Below are 15,898 nucleotides of genomic sequence, written 5' to 3'. Positions count from 1 at the left end.
AGAGCTTGTTGATGACTTGTTGCCATGTGTACCTGGTTTGTGACTTGTCAGGTACATGTGTTATAGAGTATGGACTGTCTCCTTCCTTGCTTGCTTAGCTAGGCAATTACATAGCTGTTCTGCGAGTGCTTGTGCAATTAAACGGTGATAATAGCCTTCAGCATGTAGGTAGCTACCGTGGCAGGGGACGTGGGGCTTTGTGGGTGGGTTGGTGGGGCTCAGGTGATGGCCAGAGGTCCCGGGGGAAGCGTTGAGGGGGCCCCGGACTAATGGCGAGTGGGGACTGGGTCTAGCCGGACCCCGCGATCTGATTCCCGGCCCCCTGGGCGGCGGCGGCCAGCTGTGGCCAATTTTCAGGCCATCGCTTCTCGGCCTTTTGACTTTAATCGAAGAGGAAGAAGATGATGACACCAGAGGGTGCTGTGCCGACCCACCGGGTGCAGCTCAAGAATACGGTTCGCTTTGTTGCGGAGGATGGATCAGATCGGAAGAAGGATTATGGTTTGGATTTTTTTGTCAAAGATGTAATGAAAGGGCTTTTGAAAATTGATGTTAGCACGGTTTTTTGTTTGCAGGATTTTTCTTCACGGGGCTTTTATGATTTAATTTTTTATTCCGAAGCAGCATGTCTCAATTTATATAATCACCTTGTCAGCGTCAAGAATGCCAAGCAGTTGGAAGGAATCCGGGTGGAGCTCCTCTACGCAAAAGCATTAAGACCTCTCACAATCCATCTCTACAACCCCTTTGTGAGGGAAGAGGATATTTTGAGTTTTTTGCAGAAATACTCTGCGGATGTGAGACGGGTTGAAAGTTAAGGACCGCTACGGCTTTTGGACAGGTAAGAGACGCTACATGGTGCATTTTAAGCAGGATCCTCTGAGCGCTGGAGGCTATGCTCACCCTCCAGGGGCCTTTGCTATCGGGCCTGACAGAGGGTACCTCTGGTATCCTGGCCAGCCAATTTACTGTCGCAGGTGTGGGTCGTATGGACACCTGAAAGAAGTCTGCACTACAGTGAGGTGCAGACACTGCCTTTCAGGGGAACACGAGACCAAGGATTGTACTGCACCCAAGTCTTGCACTCTGCGGCAGTACAGAGCATTTGTTCTGGGCCTGCCCGGAGAGAAAGGCCTCGTATGCAGCTAAGTTCCACACTGATTTGGAAGGCTTCACAGGTGTGCGGAGTCAGGTGAGAGGAGGCGCTGTTGCTCCTGTGGCGCAGAGTGCTGGGTCAGCTGGAACTCCTGGACCGGCCCGGGCTCCTGTTTCGGATCAGCCTCTGGCTCCTGGCCTGGCTTCCGCTCCGGATCCGGCTGCGGCTTCGGCTTCTGGTCCGGCTCTGGCCCCGGCTCCTTGCCCGGCTCCATCTTCTGGCTCGGCTCTGGCTCCAGCTCCGACTACAACTGGAGCTCCGGCTCCATGTCCGGATCTGGCTTCGGCTCCTGTTCCAGATTCAATTTCGGGTCTGGCTCCTGTTCCTGATCCGGATCTTGCTTTGGATCCGGCTCCGGGCCATGCTGCTCCCCAGTTTTCTGCATCAGTTCTGGTTTCCGGTCCGGTTCTGGGTCCGGGTTTCGGTCCGGATCCGGTTACCGATTCGCAACCGTGTCCTGATCCAGCTCCAGGAGTCACTTCGGCTCCGGTCTGCGGTTCAGCCCCTGTTCCTGGTCCGGCTCTGGAAATCGCATCTAGCTCAGCTCAAGCGCCCAGGATCGGCCAGGTGTTCGGCCCTTTTTCACAGCCCGGGTTGGGCTTGGGACTGAGAGCAGTAGTGTTGCCGTCAGTGGTTCCGGTCACTGGGCCCTGCGCTGTGGGTGGGGGCTCACCTGAGCTCTTTACTCCTTCGCTGGTGGCCAGCTCTGGGGAGGAGGACATGACATCTTCAGTGGATGGGGCAGCCCTGCTCACCTCTTGGGACCTGGAGACGCTGATGTCGTGGGAGGACGGGCCCCTTCCTGAGGGGGAGGTGGCTGAATGGGCGCAGGCGGTGGTGCGCAAGCGTGCCAGATTGGGGGAAAAGCAGAATGGGAGGGAGACTAAGGCTGGACCTGGAATCCCTCTTCAGAATAGGTTCATGGCCCTATCGGGCGGTTCAGAGGGGGAGAAGTCTGAGTCGGACATGGAGGTGGACTTTGGGGCCCTACCTGAGCCTTCAGACGGGCCCCCAGCCAGACCTGTATCTGACCCCCAGTTTGCAGGCTGGGAGGTGGGTAGAATAGCAGAGGACGTGGGGCTTTGTGGGTGGAGCTGAGGTGACGGCCAGAGGTCCCGGGGGAAGCGTTGAGGCGGCCCCGGACCAATGGCGAGCGGGGACTGGGTCCGGCCCGACCCCGCGATCGGATTCCCGGCCCTCTGGGCAGCGGCGGCGGCCAGCTGTGGCCAATTTTCAGGCCATCGCTTCTCTGCCTTTTGGCTAAGATCAAGATTGCGATGGCTGCGAAGGAGAGTGGATTGCCGGCCTATCGGGCGCGGCTGAAGAATACGGTACGTTTTTAAGTGGAAGATGGAGCGGATCGGAGGAAGAATTTCAATCTAGAGTTTTTTGTTACGGAGATTCTGAAAGGTCTACTTAAGGTAGAATCTGATTCAATTTATTGTTTGCAAGATTTTTCAGGTAGGGGATTTTTTGATCTTACCTTTTACTCGGAGGCTGCCTGTTTTAATTTGTATAAGCGATATGTGGAGTGTAAGGGTTCAGAGTTGTTGCACGGTATTAGAGTGGAACTGCTATACTCTAAAGCTTTAAGACCTGTAACCATTCACATGTACAATCCTTTTGTTAGAGATCACGATGTAGTTTTATTTTTGAAGAAATACTGTCAGGATATACGGGATGAGGTGAAGGTTAAAGATCGATTTGGACATTGGAATGGCAAACGCCGGTATATGGTGCGGTTTAAATCAGATCCGTTGAGTGTGGGCGGATACTACCACCCACCTGCAACATTTTCTATTGGCCCAGATAGAGGATATTTAGTGTATCCAGGGCAGCCAATGTATTGCCGCAGGTGTGGCTCGTTTGGCCACGTGAAGGCTGTTTGCGTGGGAATAAGGTGCCGACATTGTTTGTCCGGGGACCATGAAACAAAGGATTGTGCTGCACCAAAGACTTGTACGTTGTGCGGAAGCACAGAACATTTGTTTCGCGGATGCCCTGTGAGACAAAAATCCTATGCGGGCCTCGTGCAATCAGCCTTAGCAGATTTGGGAGGTCATTTGGGGCCTCCAGGGGGAGCAGTGCTGGCTGGTCAGGCTAAGGTGGCATCCACTTCGGATGGAGTGCCTCCTGCTGGTCAGCTACAGGCAGGTGCAGAGCTTGGAGCTGATCCAGGACCTGCTGATGCGCCGGGGCAGGAGGCAGTGCACAAGCCCACTTCTGGATCAGGTTCGGTCCAAGGGGCGGGCATTACTCCGGTAGAGGACAGTGCTGCTGGTTTAGCGGTGGGTCCAGTCAAGGAGGTGGGCACGGTACTGACTTTGACAGAGGCCTCGCCTTCATCCCAGGTTCCAGCTCCAGCTTCTTCTCTGGCCCCGGTTGCTGAAGAGTCTGCAGCTGTTGCTGTGGGGGCTGTCTCTGATCCGGCTTCTGTTCTGGGTTCTGTGGTGGCTGCTGATGCTGGGGTTAGCCCTGCTTCAGTGCCAAGTCATAACAGGACTGGTGCGAGGGGGTATGTCCGGATGTTTGGACCTGGGGCATCTAGGGATCCAGGCTTTCAGCCTCAAGTGAGGTTGCTTCTCCAGAGCTGTTGTCTTCAGTGACTGAGCAAGTCCCACAGGGGAAAGTGACTGCATCAGAAGAGGGAGCGCCACTACTGACCACAGCGGATCTGCAGAGGCCAGTTTCATGGGGAGATAGCCCCTTTTCGGAGGAGGGGGCTGGGGCAGAATGGGCTATGGTTGGGGTTCGGAAGCGGGCAGCATCAGGGGGTGACGTTTGTCAAAGGGGGGCGAAGGCGCAGCCACAAATTGTGGTGGGAAATCGCTATGCGGCTTTGGCCAGGGCTTCAGAGCGGGATGAGCTTGGGGTGGGGGGAGAAATGGAAATGGAGGTTGGTTCCCCCTCAGGCTTGTTAGAAGGGTGGGATGTAGAGGGCTTGGTGGAGGCAATGGGGATGTCTCCAGAGGTGGGGAGCACGCAGGATGGGGGAGTTTGAATTTTGGTATTGTAGTGAGTTTCACTTTTGACGTGGTAATTTTCCTTTTAGATTAAATGGATTTTTTTTTTTTTTTTTTATTACAGTTAATATACGGGGGCTGAGGGACCCCATGAAAAGGGCAGCAGCGTTTGCATCTTTAGCAAGGCAATGTACATGCTGATGGGGTGGGAATATTGTTCAAAGGTCATTCTTTTGTTATTGAGGAAGTGGTAGAGGTGGTAGCAGGCAGAGTGATTTTTGTTGATTACAGTATTGGTTCTGATAAATTCAGAATCATCAATGTCTATGCTCATGCGTACAGCGGGAGACGGCTAGAATTATTTCGCGAACTGTCAGGTAGCCTGTCCACTGCCCGGACTGTCATCCAAGAGATTTTAATGTCTCGCTTGACGATGTAGGTGCCTCAGGGGCAAGGGAAACAGACTATTCGGGGAAAGCACTGGCAAATTTAGTGGGAGATTTTTCCCTCATAGATGTGTATCGTGCGGTTTACCCAAATAGTGTAGGGCATACGTGGAGAAATTCACGAGGGGTAGTCATTCGCTTGGACTACTTTTTTGTTGGTAGGGAGCAGAAAGGGTTAAAGTGTGGGCTTCCTCCCCTGTGGATGTCTGACCACGATGCGGTTCAGATGTCCTTTAGGATGAAAGATCACAGTTGGGGGCCAGGGTTTTGGCAATTGACTGTTTCTCTGTTACATTCCGGTAATATTAAGACAAAGTTTTCTGCCTTTTATCAATCGGTTCGGGCCTTGCGGTCTCTTTACCCCTCTGTGGTGGAGTGGTGGGAGGCAGCAAAGGTCCGCTTCCGAGAGTTCTTTAGGAGGCACAGCATTTCTGTGCGGAGGAGGGAACGGGAGGAGGTGGGCAAGTGGACTAAATGTCTGCATGCGCAGTTAAATGCGGGGGTGACAGTGGAGTGGGCCATGTATGAGGGGGTAAAGAGTAGGATAAGAAGGCTTTTGGAGGGGAGAGCTCGGTTCCTGGCCTTTCAGGCAAGGGTCAGGGAGGTGGAGGAGGGAGAAAAGCCTACAGCCTTTTTCTTTCGGGCTGTTAAGGCGAGGCGTAATGCCTCCTTCATGTATGGTCTGGTGGGCACTGGAGGCCTTGTCACAGAGACACGGGCAATGTTGGACACAGCGAAAGACTTCTTTTCAGACCTTTTCTGTCGGCGTGAGTGCGATCCGGAGGTTGAGGCAGCCCTTCTGGACTGCGTAGGGAATAGACTGGGGGAGGAGGGGTTTCAGTCTTTGGAAGTACCCTTGATGATGGGGGAAGTAACGGAGGCTGTGAGATCAATGAGGGACGGACGGACACCAGGCCATGATGGGCTTCCCAAAGAATTTTACGTCACTTTTTGGGAATTACTGGGGCCTGACTTATTAGAAGTCTATAAGACCATCTTGGAGAGAGGTTATTAGCTGACTCTGTGAGGAAAGGGATAGTAGCACTTCTATTTAAATCAGGGAATCGGGCGGAGCTAAAGAACTGATGGCCACTAACCTTGCTCACGACAGATTATAAGATCTTGGCAAAGGTTGCAACCCTCCGGCTAAAGGGAGTAATGAGCAGGTTAGTGAGCCAAGATCAGACGTGCGGGGTCCCGGGGCGTTCATGTACGTGGAACCTGTTGCTAATGAGGGACGTCCTGGAGTGGGTGGAGGACAGGAGTTTACCTCTAGCAGTGGTTAGTATCAACCAAGAAAAAGCTTTTGACCGAGTTCAGCACAGGTTTCTATTTAGGGTACTGAAGCGTCTGAAGCAGAATTGGGAGGCTAGATTGGGAGTGCTGCAGACGTGTCTGGGATTGTGGTCTCAGCGACAGTTATCGCTATCAGGGAGAGTGGTAGTAGTGAAGTCGGTGGTGTTACCGCTCCTGCTCCACCTTGCATATGTGTTCCCGGTCCCGGCTAGGGTGAAGCTTGCGATAACAAGGGCAGTTTTTCAATTCCTGTGGGCTGGCAAGTACGAATACGTCAGTAGGGAGATCATGTATTTGCCGCTGAGGAACGGAGGACGGGATGTCCCAAGAATCCCCCTTGTATGCAAGTTTTGCTTGTAGGATTTTGTTAGGGAACGCACCGCATAAATGTTTTTATTTTGTTAGACTGTACCTGGCAAACATTTTGCGTAAATTAGTGCCTTTGACCCATACGGCTCCACGTGCAGAGGAACTGTCTCCGGGTTACAAGGCAGTGGTGAGTACCTTGCGGAGAGATGCGTCAGCTTTGACAAAGGAAACTCTGATGCAACATCGGGTCTGGTATGCCATCTTGGCAGCTGGACAAGGTACTCATGTGGTTGGCGTTCCCCTAGGAGTGGATTGGGGGAGGCTGTGTGATGGTACTGCTCCGGGACCAGTTAAAGATCTCCACTGGCGCTGTGCCTGGGGACGGCTGCCGGTGCGTGAAGTGCTTCATAGGCATGGCTGTTCGCAGAGCCCCCTGTGTCCAGGGGGTGTGGGGAGATAGAAACAGTTCTGCACGCGCTGTGGGAATGTACTTTTGCTGCTGAGTATTGGGAACTTGTACAGGACATGATATATGGGGCAGGGCTGACAATCGCCTTGTCAAAGCAGATGGTTATGGTGGGGAAAGGGGGTTTGGGCCTTGGAGAGATCTGCTTTATTGTGGGACATATTAGGGTATGGTAAAGTGGTACTTTGGGAGGATAGGATGGCGGTGGTGGGCAAGAGAGTCAGAATTCTGACATCCTCTCAGCTATTTTATAGGTTTCGGGGGAAGGTAGCTGATAGGGTGAGGATGGAAGGGGAAGTCAGGGGGTGGGATTGGGTGCAGAGCAAATGGGGGAACCTAGCCTTTTCCTCATTGCAATAAAATGTTAAGTTTGTTTGTTTTCCATTGGTTCGGTAAAGGCTAATATGAAGTATTTCATTAGGACTTCATTCCCTGGAGTTGGGTATAAATAAGATTGGTAAACAGGGCATATGAATGGGTTTTGGCTACTCTGTGCAATGGTCAATGTTAAATGTTGATGATTCACTATGAAGAGTTCTAGCTTTTCCCTATGAGCGTGAAGCAGGCTGAGAATCAGAGTTACATCTTGAACTTTGGTTTTGGGGATCGTTCAAACATGGAGGGAGTATATCTGAGCTGAGTGAATAAAAGAAAAAAAAAATCTGTTCTTATCAAGAGAATTTCACTTTAGAAAGCGATCATTTAAGAAGCATTTAAGAAGGAGAAAACCGGAAACCATGGCGGATCCCGTGCCGGCAACTTTGGGAAGTGGAGTGCGACGAAGAAATACACTCCGGATTTGCGTGGATATCCCCTATAGGGAGAAAGTGGATCTGCGTTTTGTCATCATTCGGTTGTTTCGCGAGTTGTTCAAGGTGGAGGTAGGAAGAATGTTTTGCATTCAAGATTTCCAGAAAAGAGGCCTTTTTGATGTCACTTTGGATAGTGAGAATTTATGTTTAGAAGTTTTTGAACGTTTTAAAACAATGAGATCTCATCAGGCTTTGCAAGGGATTACTTTGGAGCCTTTGTTTTCCAACGATGTTAGAATGGTGACTCTCCTCATGTACAACCCATTTGTTCCAGCGAGGGATATTGAGCTTTTTTTGGGCTGTTGTACTGTGCTGAGGCCAGAAGTGAAAATCAAAAATAGTTTTGGGGTTTGGAGTGGGAAGAGACAATTTTTGCAAGGAACGCAAGGCACGGAGCTGGACCAGGGGCAGAAGGGAGCACAATCAGCACCTGAGGCGCCTTCTACAGCAGCAGAGGTGGAGAAGCAGGGGGACGGAATCCAGGAGGCGGTGGCGGAGGGTCTTTCCTCCTTGGTGGTGGAAGAGGAGACGGAGGAGATGGGTGAGAAGGTGGAGGTGGCGGTGGTCGTGACGCCCCCTACTGCAGAAGCTGTGGGGGAGGAAGAAGCGGTGGCAGATAGAGGAAAACTTGTCTGCTCTGAATCAATGGAGCTGGATAAGGAAGCAGGTCTCAAGCGGGGCCTGGTGGTGGACTGGGCAGAGGAGGTGGAGGAGGCACATTCGTTGGTTGCTATGGAGGGGAACAGGGAAGAGGGTAAGGCAAAAAAGGTGAGGCTGGCCGTGCTGGCATCAGACTTTGTCTCAGACTCAGAGGGGTCAGTGGGGATCGGGAGCGCGGATAGTCTGGGGTGGGACCTTCTTTCACCAATGTCTACATCCGCATACGATGAAGGCATGGGGGCTCCGGGGTCTCAAAATGAGGTTCCTTTTCTGTTTATGGATGAGGTGGGGAGAGTGGGAGAATGAAAGGGTGCATGAGCAGGGGGGGCAGGTATTCTTTTTGCATCCCTCATGGTAATGGGAAATTTTACGGTGATGTCCTGTAATGTGCGGGGGCTGAGAAATGCAGTGAAAAGGGGGGGAGTTTTCCACTTCCTTTCTCTGCGAGGCTTTACAGTGTGCTTCTTGCAGGAAGTTCACCTGAGGTCTGGGGAGGACTGCCGTCGCTTTTCGGGAGAATGGGTGAAAGGTGCTTCTTTTTGGAGTGTGGGGGGGGTTCATTCATCGGGGGTTGGGATTTTGGTGGGGTCGGGGCAGTTCTTAGTGACAAATAGTTTTTCCTTTGTGCAGGGGAGGGTGTTGGTGGTAGATGGGGACTGGAGGGGAATAAAATTGAGGCTTATTAATGTGTATGCTCCAACAGAGGTGACAAGGAGGAAAGAATTATTTTTAGAAATGGAAGTACTTTTGGGGGTTAATAGGTTAGTAGTGATGGGGGGGGACTTCAATGTGTCTTTTGAAGCACCAGACTCTAGTCTGGGGCCTTTAAAGAAGTTAGTGAGTCGGTATGGGCTGGTGGATTCCTTTCGGTATTTCTGCCCAGGGGATCCAGGGTTTACATGGGGGAATTCGAGGGGGGCTAGGAGCAGGATAGACTTTGTTTTCGTGTCGGGAGGGCAGAGGGTGGTCTCAACGGAGGTGGTGCCACTGTTCTTCTCGGATCATAGCGGGATTGTGGTAGGCTTGGGATGGGATGTACCTGTGTTTGGGAAGGGGTTCTGGAAAATGAACGTGCAGGTGTTAGAGGAGAAGTCATTTCAGAACATGTTTATTTGGGCATACAAAGGGTGGGTAAAATTAAAGCCTTTTTTTCCTTCTGCAGTGGACTGGTGGGAGGAAATGAAGGCACGGGCACAAAGGCTGGTAAGAAGTTATTGCCGGGGAAGGAGACAGAGAGAATGGGGGCGTTTTATGAGGTTGCAAGGAGAGTTGGAGGAGACGTATGTAGCCTGGAACACGGGGGGGGAGTTTAATATGGAGAAGTTAGAGAGGTTGAAGGCGGAGATGAGGGCCTTCTTCGAAGAGAGGGCGCGGGTCTTTGCGTTCAAACACCAGCGGGAGAGGCATGAGAAGGACGAGACAGTTTCGGCATATTTTTTTCAAAATGTGAGGGCGGCTAGGGCAAAAAGAGTGATGGAAGGGTTAAGGAATGGGGATGGGAGGGTATGTACAGGGACAGCAGAAATGGTGGGGGTTGCTACGGAATTTTATAGGGACCTGTTTGAGGAGAGGAGGGTGGATGGGAGGGCAGGGGAGAGGTTTATAGGTTTGGTAGAGGAAAAGGTGCCAGAGGGGGTGAAAGCAACATTAGAGATGCCTTTTAGTTTAGAGGAACTTAAACGGGCACTGGGGGGAATGAAGAATGGGAAGGTACCAGGCAAAGATGGCCTTCCGAAGGAGTTTTATGCTAAGTTCTGGGAGCTAGTGGGGCCTGATTTTTTAGATGTGGTGGGGGAAATTTTTGCTAAGGGGGAGCTAACACCTTCAATGCGGGAGGGAGTGGTTTCTCTTTTACACAAGAAGGGGGATGAGTTGGACCTGAAAAACTGGAGGCCAATAACACTGCTAGGGGTGGACTACAAGATAATCGCGAGAGCGCTGGCAGGGAGGTTGAGGCTGGCTATGCCGTTTTTGGTGGGGGATGACCAAACGTGGGGTGGAGGGACGCTCTGCAACATGGAATTTGCAATTGATGAGGGATGTGCTGTGTTGGGTGGAGGAGCGGGGTCTTCCTCTAATTTTAGTCGTGGATATGGAGAAAGCCTTTGATAGGGTACAGCATAATTTTTTGTTTCGTGTGTTAGCACGGTTTTGTTTTGGTGCAGGGTTTTTACGGTGGTTAGAGCTCATGTACAGGGGGATGGGCAGTCGGGTGGGGGTTAACGGACATTTTGGGGAGATGGTGTGGCAGAGGGGAGGGGTAAGGCAGGGGTGTCCTTGGTCGCCTCTCCTTTTTGTTTTGTATGTGGAACCAATGGCAGAGGCGATTAGAAGGAGCAGGGAGATCAGGGGTGTGCCGATTCCTGGGGCAGGAGGGGCTGTGCTTAAGATCGCGCAGTACGCTGACGATGCAACCCTGTTTATGGAAAATGACCAGAGTGTTAGTCGGGCGATGGAGGTGATAGGGGAGTTTGCAAGGGGGGCAGGAGCTTCTGTGAATGTAGGTAAGTCATGGTTGAAGTATTTTGTGGCGTTGAAAGGTAGGGTGGAGGGATTGAGCGGTTTACAGGTCTGTGGAGGGGCAGTGAGAGAGGACGCAGAGAGGAATTGGGAGAAGCGCCTAGCTCGGGTGAAGACCAAATTGGGCTTGTGGGCGGTTAGGCGCTTGACCATCAGCGGAAAGGTGCTGGTGGTAAAAGCAGACATTTTGCCGATACTGGTGTACTTGGGTTATGTGTTTTGTTACGTCCCCATTGTGGTCTAGGGGTACAGGGCAGTAAAAAAATGAATGATTATTAAAGATTAAATATTATTTACACAATTAATTATCTATACAATGAACAAACAGGAGGGGAAACACTGGGCGGTACCAAACAAAAGAAGATAACCAAAACAGAAATATATAAGCTATTAACAATTCTAGAAATGAAAGAAACTAACTAACTGAAACCCGAAAATCTTCCGAACCTAACTAACTACACTGGCTATTCTAAACTGAACAAAAACATACAAGGGTGGTACACGCCCGTATCTATATATACATATACACAAGTGAAACTAACAGTGACAATTAAGAAAACAAACACCTACTTAAATCCCACTCCTTATATATATACACAAGTGAAACTAACAGTGACAGTTAAGAAAACAAACACCTACTTAAATCCCACTCCTAACCCAACACAAAACCAGCAACCAAACCAGAGACGCAAACCCAAACTCGAAGTCTTTTCAGAAATTACGATCGATACAGAGAAGTCAAAATAGCACGAAGTCACAATAGTAATACAGGAGTGAACTAACATTCAAATCCAAGTCACTGGGGTGTAACTGACAATATTCGCTATATATATAGGTGTGGGTCTGTTCCTCATTGGCCGCCAGGCAGGTCCGCAGAAGAGGATTGGGGGGGAAACAACGCACTCTTCCCTCTTCTTCACCAATTGCGGAATGACCCGTAGCAGACTTCACGGAATAATGAGACCGAAAGAAAAAAACAAACCTGGCACGTAACACTCCCACCCATAAAATCAAAACACCTAGTAAGGCTAGTTACAATATATACAATTTAAAATTAAGTGCGTGACAGGGTATCCGCCAATACGTTCTCTGACCCCTTTTTGTGCTTAATATTCAGATGGTAATTTTGAACCAACAAGGACCACCTCATCAATCGTTGGTTATTGTTGAACATGCAGGCCAAAAATACCAACGGATTATGGTCGGTGAACACCGTAACAGGTAGAGAGCTAGACCCGACGTATACTTCAAAATATTGAAGTGCCAGTAGCAATGCTAGTGTCTCCTGTTCAATGGTGGAATAGTTTACCTGATGCTTGTTAAACTTTCGGGACAAGTAGCATATGGGATGGTCGATTCCATTCATATCCTCCTGCAGAAGCACTGCTCCAGCACCGGAGGCACTCGCATCCACCTCCAGCTTAAATGGTAATGAGAAGTCTGGGGCAGCAAGCACAGGAGCGCTACACAAGAGCGCCTTTACGCTCTCGAAAGCCAGTTGACACGCGGGGGACCAGACAAAGGCACAAGGACTGAGCAAGCTTGTAAGGGGAGAAACCACAGTAGAAAAATTCTTACAAAAACTGCGGTAATAACCCGCCATGCCCAGAAAACGACGAAGTTCACGCTTAGTGGTGGGCACGGGAAACGCATTGATGGCAGTGATCTTCGCATCGACAGGACACACCTCTCCTTGACCAACTTGTTTCCCTAGATATGTGAGCATTTCCGAATTCACATTTTGCCAAATTAAGGGTTAAAGAAGCTGTACTCAGACGATCGAACACAGTTCGGAGGGTTGTTACATGTTCCGTCCAATCAGACGAATAGACAACTAGATCGTCTAAATAAGCTTTGCAGTGTGAAACCCCCTCCAAAACAAAATTCATCAACCTTTGAAAGGTCGTTTCGCATTCCGAAAGCCATGACAGTATACTGCATGAAATTGTCAGGTGTAACGAAGGCAGATATGTCAGCTGCACGAGGGGTTAGCGGCACCTGCCAGTAACCCTTTAACAAATCTAACTTGGTGACATATTTAGCAGAGCCAACATTATCTATACAGTCCTCCATACGAGGCAACGGGAAAGAATCTGGCACAGTCAAAGAATTAACTTTACGGTAGTCCGTGCAAAAACGAGACGTCCCATCAGGCTTGGGAACCAGCAAACACGGAGAACTCCACGGACTGGAGCTGGGTTTGGCTAAACCGTTCTCCAACAAATAGGCTACTTCCTCCCGCATAATGGACCGTTTGGTGGGATTCACACGATATGCATGTTGCTTTATTGGTCTGGCGTTATCTACATTGACGTCATGCTGTAGCACTGAGGTTTGGGACGGGACATCACAAAATAAAACAAGATACCCTTTTATTAATTGCACAATGTCTGTTCGTTGTTTTTCATCTAAATGAGTTAAAACAGATGATAGACTCTGCAACATCTCAGAATTCCTTAACCGAGCACATTGATCAAGGGCGTTACGTAAAACAAGCCCATCTATGTCATCACCAGAATGCAGCGCAAAGGCAGTGGCTACAGAGGAGACAGTGGGCCCTACCGTCACTCTCTGGGACTCTTCCTGAGAGTTTCCTCGGTTGTGATAAGCCTTTAGCATATTAAGGTGGCAGACGCGTGATTGGCGTTTGCGATCGGGAGTTCGGACAACGTAATCCGTCTCGCTCAGTTTACGGTCAATGATGTAAGGACCAGAAAATCGTGCATGCAGAACAGAACCAGGATTGGGCAACAATACAAGAACCTTGTCCCCTGGCTGGAAAGAACGAGGCACAGCTTTCCCGTCATAGCGAACCTTCATTTTCTCTTGAGAGGAAGACAAAGCCTTGTTAGAAACAGCACAAGCAGTGTGTAATCGCTCACGAAACTCACTAACATAATCCAGAATATTTGTATTAGAGCAGGAATCATCACACAATAACTTCTCTTTAAGTAACTTCAATGGTCCTCTAACAGTATGCCCGAAAACAAGTTCAGCAGGGCTAAACCCCAGTGATTCCTGCACAGTTTCACGAACAGCAAATAACACCAAAGGGATACCTACGTCTCAGTCATTCCCAGTATCTAGGCGCCAATACGCGCGTAACATAGATTTCAGGGTCTGGTGAAATCGCTCAAGCGCACCTTGCGATTCAGGGTGATAAGCGCTGGAAATTTTGTGGGTAACGGACAGAGTCTTCATTACTTGGGCAAACAGCTTCGACATAAAGTTTGAACCTTGGTCCGTCTGGATAATCTTAGGCAACCCAAAGGTAGAAAAGAACTGAACCAATGCCTTCACTATAACAGGAGCCGTAATTTTACGAAGAGGTATCGCCTCAGGATACCTAGTAGCTGTGCACATTACGGTTAGCAAATACTGATGTCCAGACTTGGTTTTGGGTAATGGGCCAACACAATCAACCAACACGCGCTCAAATGGTACACCCATAGTTGGTATTGGATGAAGGGGTGCGGGCGGAATAACCTGACTCGGTTTTCCCGTATACTGACAAGTGGAGCAAGTACGGCAATATTGGACCACAGCAGATTTTAGACCAGGCCAGAAGAAATGTCTCAATATCCGATTGTACGTTTTCGTAACGCCTAGATGTCCTGACAACACGTGATCATGAGCCAAATATAACACGTGCTGCCGAAATTCAGAAGGCACAACAATTTGATATACAGCACTCCACTCTAATCCTGTAGAGACAGTGGGAAACCACTTGTGCATTAACAACCCATTCTCCATGAAATAAGCAGATTGTTTTTCTTTGTTTGCCGAGGACAAATACTTTGCCAGAGAAGAATCAGCCTGCTGGGTAGCTATAAGGTGCTCTCGAGTAAAGGGCAAATGCAATGCGTCAGTCTCTGCGTCATTCATACTCACAGGGACCTCCGTTTTCAGCGAGAGTGAGGAGGACTGTTCCCCCAAAACTGGAGAGGCTAGGAAGGACAAGTCAACATCTCCAGCTTTACGAGACTGGGCACGGGTGACAGCACATGTGGGAAACACAGTTGGGAATGTACGAGTTAATTCGTCAGGGTGAGTCTTAGCGTCTGGTGTGTCCAACACTTCCAATACCGGCAGTACCTTCCCACCAGCAAGATCGTTACCCAAAATAAAAGTAACACCTTTTACGGGTAAAGAGGCTCTTACTCCCACTATCACAATGCCATTTACTAGTTCTGACTGCAAATGAATAGTATGCAACGGCACCGTCATAAAGCCCATGTTAATGCCTGCACTAAAACATGAGAACCATTAAAAGTCTCCCTGGACAAAGGCAGTATATCAGAGAGAATGAAGGACTGAGCCGCTCCAGTATCCCTTAGCATAGTTACAGGTACCGGATCTTTCTGATCTCCGGACAACGAAACAAACCCCTTAAGAATAAAAGGTTCATAACCAGAGTCAGGAACATTCTCAGCGCTAGGTACAGGTTCAGAAATACTAGGGACTGTTTTAATCAAACCAACACTCTTGGGCTGTTCAGAACTCTGCCGCTGCTGCTTTCGATTTAAAACCAAACAATCGGCAATTATGTGACCAGGCTTATGGCAGTAAAAACATTTCCACTCCGTTGCCCATGGGGAAACTAGTCGAGGACGATTGTCAGGTCTTACAGAAGACATAATAATAGAGCTTTTCTCGGCTCCTTGAGACGCAGCACGAGGAGAAGACATGAACACAGTTTTGTGAGTTAACACAAACTCGTCCGCTTGGATAGCTGCCTGTGACAGCAAAGTAACCTTTTGCTCATTCAAGTACACAACAACACGCTCCGGCAGGGAGTTCTTAAAGTCCTCGATAAGAACCAACTCACGAAGAGAGGTAAGGTCAGTGACTTTAGTAGCTGAGCACCATTTATCAAAGAGAACCCCTTTCTCTCTAGCGAACTCAACAAATGTCTGATTCAGGGATTTCTTGTGATTCCTGAACTTCTGTCTGTAAGCCTCAGGAACAAGCTCATAGGCGCGCAAAACAGCAGTTTTAACCATGTCATACTGTAAACTGTCTTCCAGCGACAGTGCAAAACATACCTCCTGGGCCTTGCCAATAAATTTGCATTGCAATAAGAGAGGCCAGACATCCTTTGGCCATCTTAGCGAAGCTGCAATCCGTTCAAATGCTCTGAAGTATGAATCTACTTCAGTCTCTCGGAATTGCGATACCAATCTAATGTGCTTACTAACATCTAATGTGGTTTGCAGGGGATCGGACAAAGGAGAAACATTTGAGAAAACTGAGGGGGTAGACTGTGTGAC

Source organism: Anguilla rostrata, chromosome 18 (genome assembly GCF_018555375.3).
Source record: "Anguilla rostrata isolate EN2019 chromosome 18, ASM1855537v3, whole genome shotgun sequence".
NCBI lineage: Eukaryota > Metazoa > Chordata > Actinopteri > Anguilliformes > Anguillidae > Anguilla > Anguilla rostrata.
This window is presented reverse-complemented; position numbering follows the sequence as displayed.